Raw genomic sequence first — 11,040 nt, 5'->3', positions numbered from 1 at the left:
GTTTTTAATTTCCCCAAGGGTCTTTAATAAGGAGGGGACCCTCACGATGAAGCTGGTAAGTGTACCTGCCATTGACACCCTGTTCTCTGATATCGCCAACTCTTTCAACAAGCAGCACGACGATCACTCTGCCATGATGAAGGCTGCCCAAAAGCTGAAAGAGGTTTCTGGCTGCGCTCCCACTGCTAGTCTTACAGCCTGCATAGAGACTGTGCAGCAGGAGCATGGTAAGCAGGCGAAAGCTAAGAACTAACTGAAGCCAACATTAAAACAATTGGGACCGTGTGAATTAACAGCATTCTCATAGGTGCTGCTGTGTCACAGTACCTGTGTCTGGAGCCTGCTCAGAGCCCACATCATTGCTACTTCACATGCTGTATGACACAGTATGGATAGATTTCAGATTTCATGGAGATTCTACTTCATGGTACAATATATTGTTTCCAACCAGGCTGACTGATCTTGAAAACACATGTTGTAAGATCTGGCTTTTCTAGTGCTACTTCACGTGGCACTAAGTCCAGACCTGCCCTGTGACGTCCACCTTTGCAATACTGCAGAACCAGCCCCAAAACTAGGGGGACAGAAAAGCCAAGAGTCGGTGGACCTGATCAGGAGAACAATGAGGTGTCTCATGGAAGATTAGGACGGATTTGCAATACGCTTTTCAGAAAAGACTCACTCAATACCCTAAGCTTTTCACTAAATGAACAAACAGAAAAGATAGTTCAAATTTAACGAGGTGGAAAGACTATTGATTTCACCAGAGGGAAGGCAGAGCAGCTGTATCAGGGATGATTTTGGCCCCATATGCTTAAGGAAGTTCTTAAGGAAGTTATATATGAGTCTATTGGGTTGCTACTGGCAAACGCCTCTATTATATAGCACACGCACACAGTGATAAGGAAACTGGAAACAAGCTTATTTTATGGATGCCTTTCAGAGTCAGTCACTGGAGAGCTATTGCGTCATGTGTTTAGTTTTGCAGAAACAAAAGTGTTTAGACATCCCTTTGTTGGACTCCAACCAGATGCAAGTCACAAGATAGATGTTGTTTTGTCTTTTCAGGTGCCTACGAGGTGCAGGTGCACATGGAGGGCTATAGCTTTTCGCTCATTGTAAAGGAGAAGAAAGTGCCTGACAAACTGAAGCAGGTCCAGCAGCAGGTGGAGGAGCTGAGTTGTTCCACAAAGCGTGTCCTTGCTAGAAAAACTAGACTCCAGGAAATGATCTGCTCCATGCTTCAGAGCCAGACAGCTGGAAGAGAGGATCAAAACTGCAAACGCGGAGTACCTGGACCAGGTACGGCTAGAAGGTAACCTGAGAGAGAACATCCAAAAAATCAGCCTGGCCAAGGAGCTCTCAGAGCAGTATGATGAAGCTGCCAGGAGCGTGTTGAGAGAAATGGCCCAGCAAGCTGGCTTGATGCTGGAAGGGGCTCCTGAAAGAGGGACTGAATAGATGCTTATATCCTGCCACACATACAGAGCAATAGCTTAAAGGACACCTGGGTGTTGTAGTGACTTGGTAGAGTTGGTAAATAGCACTCTGCAAATGGCTTATCGGTAGCTCTGAGTCTCAGATCTGTTTTATTAAATTATGGGTGGAAACATGCATCTGGAAAAAGCTTTGATTTTCACCTGAGTCATTAACACGGGTGGACAGAAAATGTCTTTTGATGTAGTGTGTTAAGTCATCCTTTATGCATTAACATAGGGAAAAACATGGAGTACCTGACCAAAATAAAGGCAATTTGCACTGGAATTTGGTAATATTTCCATCACTACTTAGTAGGTGATGTGGCTGTGGTGGAAGGGTGTTCAGGGTGACCCGTGATGAATCCAAAACCATGGGGTCAAATCCCCCATCTCTGAGCAGGTGTCAGTGGTACCTGCCCAGGGTAACGGCACCTGGGAGCAGGGGAGCAAGGGCAGTGGTCTCCTCTGTGTCATTGTGTCTACGTCCTGCAGGCAGGATGAGACATCTAGGCTAGGACTGATAGCTGACTTCTAAAGGAAATTAAGCTGTTTCCCAAAGCTGAAACAGGGTAAAGCAAGTGTTTAGACTGAAGGCCAGAAACCTTCCCTAAAGCTTTAGAAATACATTCCTTGCTTCTTAATATAGCTACAAATAATCATTTGACATATGGCTTATAGCACATTCACACCCTTCCCCTGCCTGGAAACTCGTGAAGCCCGTGCTTGCTGCAGAGACACACTGAGGTGACCTGGCAGCCCGGCCAGCATTGGCACGTCTGAGTGCAGCAGTGTAAAGCAAAGGGCAGGAGCTATTGGAGATTAAGACTTATTATGGGGACTGGGTGCAGGGGGCTAAGCTGGCAGGAGTACTGTGCTTTGGGGCAAAGGCATTGACACAGGAGGGGCAACTGGAGGAGATGAACACAGACTAAGATTTCAGGGAAGAACGAAATAAATCAGGAAATCAGGTCTGTTAGCTTTCCACCCAGCGCCATCAGACTCCCACTACTGACAGCCTATATGAATGGCAGAAAGAAACCTTTTCTTTGGACACCCTACAAAACTTGGGATGATTGCTATGAAATAATGACAAGCCTGGAAAACTGTGTGCTGTGACACAGCCTTTGAAGACCAGCTGGATAACCCTGACATGCTTTGGATGCCCAGCGTGAAAGCCTGGTTTGGAGCAGGGACTGTGCGAATGGGGAGGGTCGGCTGGTTTTGCAATGCTGGGCCCGGTTGGCAGTCAGAAAGCTTATTGAATTCATCACATTTTTTAAGGATGAGGGAAAGAATAGAAACCACGAGTGAAATCCTACCCAGCACCACAAATAACTACAAAGGGAGCTCAATCTCTGGGTTTTTAGGCTGTCTCTACTCTGCCCACTATTAGTGTTTTAAGTCCTTTTTCTGTTTGCCTCGGCTTATCCCCAAAATACGTCAGAAATTCCCAGGAGACTTTTCTGCCCTTAAATGGCCCTGTGCTTCCTTCAGGCATCCATCTGCTCACACACCCACAGGGCCAGTGGGCAGCATGTTTCTTTGCTCTCTGTCAGACTCTCCCTGTGACTACCCATTAGCCTCTGTCTTGCCAGAAATACAAACTATTCAGACATTTCCTTTAGGAGCTTCAGTTTGCCCATTTGCGATGCACATGTATCAACTCGACAATGAAATTTGTAACTTCATTCATATTTTTCTATTCTAAATGAAAGCAAGTGCCATTATATTCACATCCGGTAAAGCATTTGGTCTCCCCTTCACTGCCCAACCCAAGAGTTTCTCTCCAGACATATATTTATTTCTATTCATTTAGTTTGTTAAGGAATTTTGGGAAAAGGTTCATTGTCACAGATATTTCCTGCCATTCACCCAATAACATGTTGAAAACTACAGCAATGCTTCCAATAGGTCCTTGGTAAATCATTTCTCAAACACATTGACAATTTTAGCAGCCAGGGTCTTCACTCTACCTCCAACTTTTTAGAGCACCAGCTTTTCTAAAGCCTATTATCGCCATCATTTTTGATGGAAGAAACAACCCAGATCTTTTATTACAAGAAACACTGGGTTCCCTGTTTTCTGCGTGAGACAGCTGTGATCACTATATGGTTCTTACCAGGACTGGGACCCAACCTCCCGGAACAGGGGTGAGTGGACAACCACGTGAAGAGTGAAGTTTCCTACATACTGTGTTTCTGATAATAGGGAAACAGATATAACACCATGCAGTCTTGAATCCTGGCAACACTGATATTATTTCCTACACAACTGAGGAGCTAACTGCGCTACAACTCCAGTTCAGCTTTCCTGGAGTTCGCAGTGTATTTAACGGAGCATATGTAATCTATATTAGCCTTACACGTCCGGGAAGTCTCATATAGACTCGGGTTGCTATTGTTACACTCAGACACACCACAAACCTCATAATTTCTGTGGTTGATCCAGTCCAGTGCACTCAGACGTGTACATTTCCAAGTAGCCCTTAGACATTTTGGAATGCACAGCATTCCTCTGCTGCCATTTCCCAGGCGAGAGAGCTCACTCACCTGAGGAGCCTGTGACCCTGAAACATCTCAGTCAGGCCCTCGGCTACCCTGAAACCAAGCTGACGATCAGGTGGAGTTACTCTAGCTATTGGAAAAGTTAAAATGGAATGTTTATTCAGCCCTTTGGATTATTAAAAACAAAAATCTGTTTTGTAAAAATTCAATGTGAGAACAGAAGGATTAAAAAATTGATTGTTTCATTTATCAAAAAAACAATGTTTAAATTTCGTGCTTGCAGACTAGTTCAGGTCTGACACAAATTTTGCATCCCTAAAGTCACTGGGAAGTAGAAGTGGCTGCAGGTCTGGGAGTTTTTCATCTGAGCATCTCTACTGAAAGCACATTAGTGTGGTTGCCTTTGTACATAAGCATTTCTTAATCAGAGTAAAGGTTGCAGATATCTGACCCATAATAGAATGGTTTCTTCCTTAATGCCCATGAAGTGCAGTAGCAAGAAGATTGATTTGGGAGCTAAATACTTGCCTGGAGTTTGGAAATTGGGGTTCTTTTCTCTGTTTAATTTTCTGCATTCTGTGCAATACAAATAGTCCTTCTTCTCCCAGATTCCCCATCTGTAGAATGCAAGTGTTTTCATGGGAGTCTTGTGAAGAGAAATTGGCTAAAAACTCAAGAGGTCCTCGGGTAGTATTGTAACGTAAGAATGGATGTCCTGTAAACCTCAGGTGGCCAGACAGAAAGAGCTCTTGCGACGACAGAGCCTCAGGAAGCTCCTTCAGTTCAAATAAACACTCCAAAGCCAGTTGCTTAGACACCCTATTGAAAACCTGCAAAACAAGGGTGGAAACCTCGTGAGCTACTCACTGTGTCTGTTCAGGTTAGAAATCGGAAATTCTGTTTCACAGTGTTACGGCTCTTCTCCGCATGACCATGACTCAGGAGTGCAGAGTTTGCAGCAGAAAAAAATAATAAAATAGAGAAAGTGAAGCTGGGCAACCCTACCAAGAAAAGGTTTTTAGTTTTGAGAAGGTGTTCAGGGGTGGACTTTGGCATAAATCTTGGAGACTGAGGCATGGCACAAAGCCTCCCTGCTGAAAAACTACACTGTTTTTTTCCTTATCACAGTTGCCTTTTATTTTTTAAGCACTCTAGGATCATGTTGCTGGCCTGTGTCTGGAGCAGAAGGTGGGACCTCCATTGCTGCTTAGTCTTTCTAGGAAAAAGGGCACTGTATGAAAACATTTGGGTCCTTAATTGGCCTCATTAAAGAAGCTGGCCATCTGGACCTCACACTCTAATTAGTCATCAATAGGGCGGTGATTTGGTCATAAAAAAATAAGCCAACTCCACTCTCTTAGCCCTGCCTTCACACACAGTTATTACACACAAAGCTGTCTCCTTTGCTTTCAGGCTGGAGCGGGTGGATGTGTTCTCACTCAGCAGCCATCCACCCTGGTGTTTGCAGGCCAACAGCTTGTTTCTTGGCAGGGCCACTCAACCTAAGCCCGTAAGCTGCGGCAGTCTGGAAAGGATGGAGCTAAATATGGCAAAGAAACCGGGAGCATGTGATTACCCCACCCTTCACTTGTAAGTCAGTCCACGGTTCCAAACGTCATTACGGTGCAGAAAACCTTAGATAACACACGAAGAAGGGTTCCAGTCATTGCTAAAGTGCCTTTAAAATTCTGAGGCTGTTGACTGGTACCCCCTTGTTTTCAAGCAATTTCCCTTTGGTGACTATTACTTGCTTCTCAGGCTAGGACAGGTCAGGAGAAGCGGAGGTAGGTGGACTGAATGACTCTTGCTGCTTCATTTAGGATTTCCAGATTCACATGTTCCATATACTGCTTTTGACTCACCCAGTTTATATCCAGGTAGAATCACCAGGACACTTCTCTGAGATGGAGCCTCCCCATATTTGCCCATCCTGAAATGGGACAAGCCAAAACAATTACGGAAACCACAAAAAGGTGGCTCAATAAGCACAAATGAGAGAGCTTTAAGCACAACAGGGTTTGCAGTAGTGGATGGGCAGGACTGGTGAAAAATTGCACAAATTGATTCATTCAGCACTGATGATGCATCAGTGGACAAATCAGTTGTGGGTTGTCTTAAAAGCTGAGGAACTTCTAAGGTCATCTTCCCAAAACTATCACATCATTCCCAAATGTATCACAACTTCTGTGCCTCTCTAAAAATCTCACCTCCCTTCTCCCATCTCAAATGAAGTTCCTCGTTCCTGTTCTTGGGCAGTCTGTATTCTGAAAATCATGTATTTAGGGAATGCATCTGAAAATATTGATGTAATATATGCATGTTCTCTTCATGTAGGTGAAGAGAAATGTATTGGCTGGTTAACAGGAGAACTAAATGTCATTGTTTTGTTCAGCTTGATCAGCCCAAGCTGCAATGACCCGGTTGGGTCCAGAACAGTCCTCTAAAACTAGTGGCAGCCGGATCCAAACCTGTATTTTGGTTACAGGAAAAGTTGGAGGAAGGCTGTTGAACCAAGAGAAAGCTGGCTTAGCCACCCCATATATTTCACAGTTAATCTTGTATCTGTCTTGAGGAAAAATACCCCTCAAATCTAGTTTTTAGTGGGCCAACAAAGGCCCTGGGTTGCTAGACACCTTATTAATAATATTCTTCTGCAGGAGGGGGATGCAGTTCTTTATAAAGATTTATTAATAGTCATTACTATTTTCACAGAAGCTTTAATGTGCAGTAAAAGACCTATAAAGACAAGCAACCAAAGGAACTCATCGATTTCACGCCGATCTGCACTAAAAAAATACCAGTCTTTTTTTTTTTTTTCAAATAATAATAAAACAAAGAGCTTTCAGGAGCAGCAACAGCAGAAGGCTAATGTAAAGTGATATATTTGAGACCCAGGAGTATGGTGTAACTTACTCTTGCCTCTGCGGCCTGTTTATTGTGTTTGTCTGGTTGCCCTGGGAACCAGCTCACGCCGTTTCACTTATTTTATAATGTTCCTGTAAATGTTAGGTAGGGCCGGGATTTATTATACACTGTCAACACCTAAAATGGAACGCGCCGCTTAGTGTCGTTTATTTGGCAAGACGCCTTTCCATGCTCCCTTAAAAAAAAAAGTCTTTCTTATACAGATATATGTGTGAGTGTGCATGTGTGCATGTGTGTATGTGCATCTCCGTCCAAATAAATAAACCCTGTATGCTTTCCAGCAGCCTTTGCCCGGGGAGGATTGATGCTGGGTGGTATAAATGCTGTGCTAAAGGAAGGTCTGAGCAGCCGGTGACCTGCCGTTGGGTGGGATCTATGACTCACATTATTTGCGTGAGGTGAATATTTAGGGGATGGGGAAGGCATGTTTACCAGGAGTGTTTATTATCCCTAAAGAAGCAGTGTGATCCTGTTGCTTCTGTCCCCAAAGACCTCTGTTAATTCGGAGCGATGAATCATCAGAATTATTAGGGCTGGAGCGAGCTGCTTTCCTTTCCTCTCCTCTCCTCCACCAGTCCCTCAGCATGACGGAGCAGATTTGATTGCAGACTAGTGGGTGTGAGGCTTATTTTTTAATTTGTCTTTTTTTTTTTCTTGGGTGGTACCTCTCAGACTAACACATGGTGTTTGACCGTGAAGACTATTAACCTTTTAAATACTCAGGAACAAATGAAGTCAGCATCCCACCTCCTTGAAATGTGTGTTTCTAAATCTCCCCATCCTTTCCTTGCTCCTGCTCCGAACTGCAGCCTTATCTCTCCTTCCCACTTCCCAGGGGTGGGGGTCTCTCCCACCTCCCACTTTCCTTTACGCAGGAACACGCATCTCCTCGAGTGCTGGAGAGGACCTCCCACCTCCTCTCCAGTCGCCCTTTGTAGTGCCAAATGCCATATCTCCACCAACTCTTCCTTCCCTTGCCCCCAAACAAGATGGATTTGTGCAGGGATTCAGTATGACTGCAAATGACTCTCTCGCCAAAAAAAACGCTCACTCTTGACATTTGTACTCGGCTCTGCTCCTGATGTGATTTGCCTCCACTCTTACAAGGGGATTTGGATTCAGCAGCGAGTGGGGATGGCTCCAGCTAAAAATACAGGCTGGGTGAAGAGACGAGGTGGATCAATCGATGGGTAAAATCCAAGAAAAGTGGCTTTGTTCCTCCCCGCGCTTGGGGCTGATTCTGCCTCCCACTGACCAGAAATGTTCCCTCCTTGGCATGAAGCCTTTCACCACTGAACAGCTCCAAGCCCGAGGAAGCCAGCCAGCACCCAAAGCATTAAACACGTTGGGATTAGGCAGTGCCCTGAGACTGAAGGTACAGAAGAGGGAGAATCTCCAAAAGGTTTAGGAATGCGAATGGGAAAAGGCAGAGCCCGGGGCAGAATGGCTGGTGACAGCAGACGTCATTGAGGGAAAGAAGTCAGACGAGGAAAGTTGGACTTCACAGTGCAAGGCTGTATAGCGTGGATTTTTCTTTCAATTGACATGAGTTAAGGATGATGAATTTGCTTAGAAAGTATAAAGGTTAGGATTCCTATTTCCTGTGTGATGCTGAGTAATTTAAATCTTAATTCCTCACTTCATCTGACTGTGAGGCAAAACTAGAGTGAAGCATAATTAATTCATATCTGCAATGTGACCTGAGATCCTTGACTAAAGACTTCATAACAGTAGACTCTTAAGTATGGTTTGTACATGATCTGTGTGAATGTAAGCCAATAAAACAAGAAGATGGCAGATAATGGATTTTTCTCTCTTATTTTTCTTTCTGATAGATACTTTGCAAGAAAGCGTATGTTGTGCACAGAGGTCTGTTTTTTCCTGAGACTTCTGTGCATGCAAATCAGCTCTTGGAATAAGTAGCAGCAACAGCCCCTCCAGAGGCATTTACCTGAACCACATTCAATATAAATATACACATGCACATACCCTCACCTATCTCAATTTTAGGAAATATTTCCAAATGTAACAAGTGTGTGTTTCACCTTTTTTAAAAGAAAAATGCCACTTAAAGAAAAATTGAAATGACAAAATACCTTTTTAATGAGCCTAAAACGGAATGTATATGACAGTGACAAGAGTAACTTAGTGAAATCACAGCTGCTCCTTTTAATTGCCTCCTAATTTGCTCTCGAGTACTGGTAATTGGAACAATTTGCCTACAGAAACCTGTGAGGTCTGAGACACTAATTGATTTTGTCTTGCTTAATCAACCTCGCAAGAAACAGAGCCTATTTCACTGACTGTTTTTAAGCTTAGCACTGTTATTGTGTGATACACTGGGCAGAAAATGTACCCACCCACCCACCCAGCTCATACATGGACCAAACTCGGATCATGGGGCTGGTCAATTCCTCACAACGAAAGCTGAAGCGCCTCTGTTTGGTGTTACGGTTCTGAAAAAGACCTCAAGTGAGACGGCACGGCATTGGTATATATATCGAATATAAAAAGGTGATACTTGAAGTTTATTCCAACTCAACCAGTCCTAAAAAATGTGGTGTTTGCAAGCATTTTTCTTTCTTGTGCTTGGAGGCAAGCTAAATTTTAATGGAAAAATAAGCTATGCCTTGCATGTGTAGCAAAAGAGAATAAATCACATAATGGGCTATTTAATTTTCTTTTGAAAAACAATTCAGGTTCTCAATGTTATGATTTAAGGAGGCTCTGTTATTCTATTTCAGGATAATTTATTGTATTATTATTATCTCGTACAGAAAAATAGCGGAAGAGACATGTCACAAAATGCTGGTGTACCTTGTAATAAGGTCACTATTTGGGAACAGAAACCATCTTCAGTGCCTGATATCACGTTACAAAATGCTTCAGATGCTATTTCTGAACGATGTGAGGGTAGGTGAAGCTCAGAGGCCACTTTCACTACCTTATTAAACCTGCATTTCGCCACTTCCAGACGTAGCTTCTGGCTCAGCAGCGCGCGAGCATTTCCTCCACCATGTCCATCATATTTACCCAGGCTTCGGTACGGGACTAGTGTTGTGGCTTCTAGACAATTTTCCCTTCCTCCCCTCTCTGCCGTCCCAAATACGGGCTGGCAGGGTTAAGCCCCGGGTTGACTTTGCCTTGTGTTCCCGCTCCAGCACTTGGTAGCAATCAGAGGCATAAGGAAACACAGGGAATCTCGGTGAGCATCAGCAGAAGAGGGGGAACATCGGTACCTCTGTGCATCTGGCTGCATCTGGATTGACAGCAGAGTTGTTTTACATTCACTCTGATCCTCACCAAACCCAGACCTTTAAAGCTGCAGTCCAAGCACCGCTTCAGAAAAGTCAAGTCGATGCTCGAAAATCCCCCATCGTCTCTACTTTTCTAAAGTCTACCCTATTTAATAAATTCTTTATTGTTACACTTAAATCAATCATAAGTATTCCTATACACTAAGCAGTATTTTTAAGGTGCTTTTCATTGATGAGATCGGCTAGATCAGTAGTATATCCTTTCCATAAGCACATCTCATGGGTCGTTCCCTACTGATGCTTTTGCTGACTTCAAGCCAATGAGGAGAATCACCCCCTTAAAGAAAGCAGATGCATGTTTGCTGCATCAAGGCCAAACGCCACCACCACTCGATTCCTTACCATTGTAAATTTCCATTTGCCATTACCCACATTTTTTAAAAGGAAGTAGATTGTAAGTCTGTAAAGATTTATAGTTTCATTCTAAAATATCTATCATTTTAAACACAGCACTGCTGCTGACATCCACTGAACTGCCATAGATAGACTGGTAAAGTACTTAAAAAAAAAAAAAAAAAAAAGACATTACAATATATCCAGATACGTTTCAAGAACTTTTGTCGGGCATGGACTAACTTGGAGACATATTTCATAAAAACTGCTATTTACATTTCAGCTATATACTTTCGCTCTTTATGTCCTTTTCCATTGCTCTGCATTGCCAAGGCTTTTGCATAAATAGAAATTTTCCCTGTCGGCTCCCCCGCCGGAGCCCTGCCGTGGAGCCCACGGGGCTGCGTGTGACATCACCGCTTGTCCTCAGAAACACCACCGCTGAGCCTCAGAAGATTTGACCTCAGGTGTTGGGTTTTTTGG

Source organism: Pygoscelis adeliae, unplaced genomic scaffold (genome assembly GCF_000699105.1).
Source record: "Pygoscelis adeliae isolate BGI_AS28 unplaced genomic scaffold, ASM69910v1 Scaffold533, whole genome shotgun sequence".
Lineage (NCBI taxonomy): Eukaryota > Metazoa > Chordata > Aves > Sphenisciformes > Spheniscidae > Pygoscelis > Pygoscelis adeliae.
The sequence above is the reverse complement of the archived record's forward strand: the minus strand, read 5'-3'. Positions refer to the sequence as shown.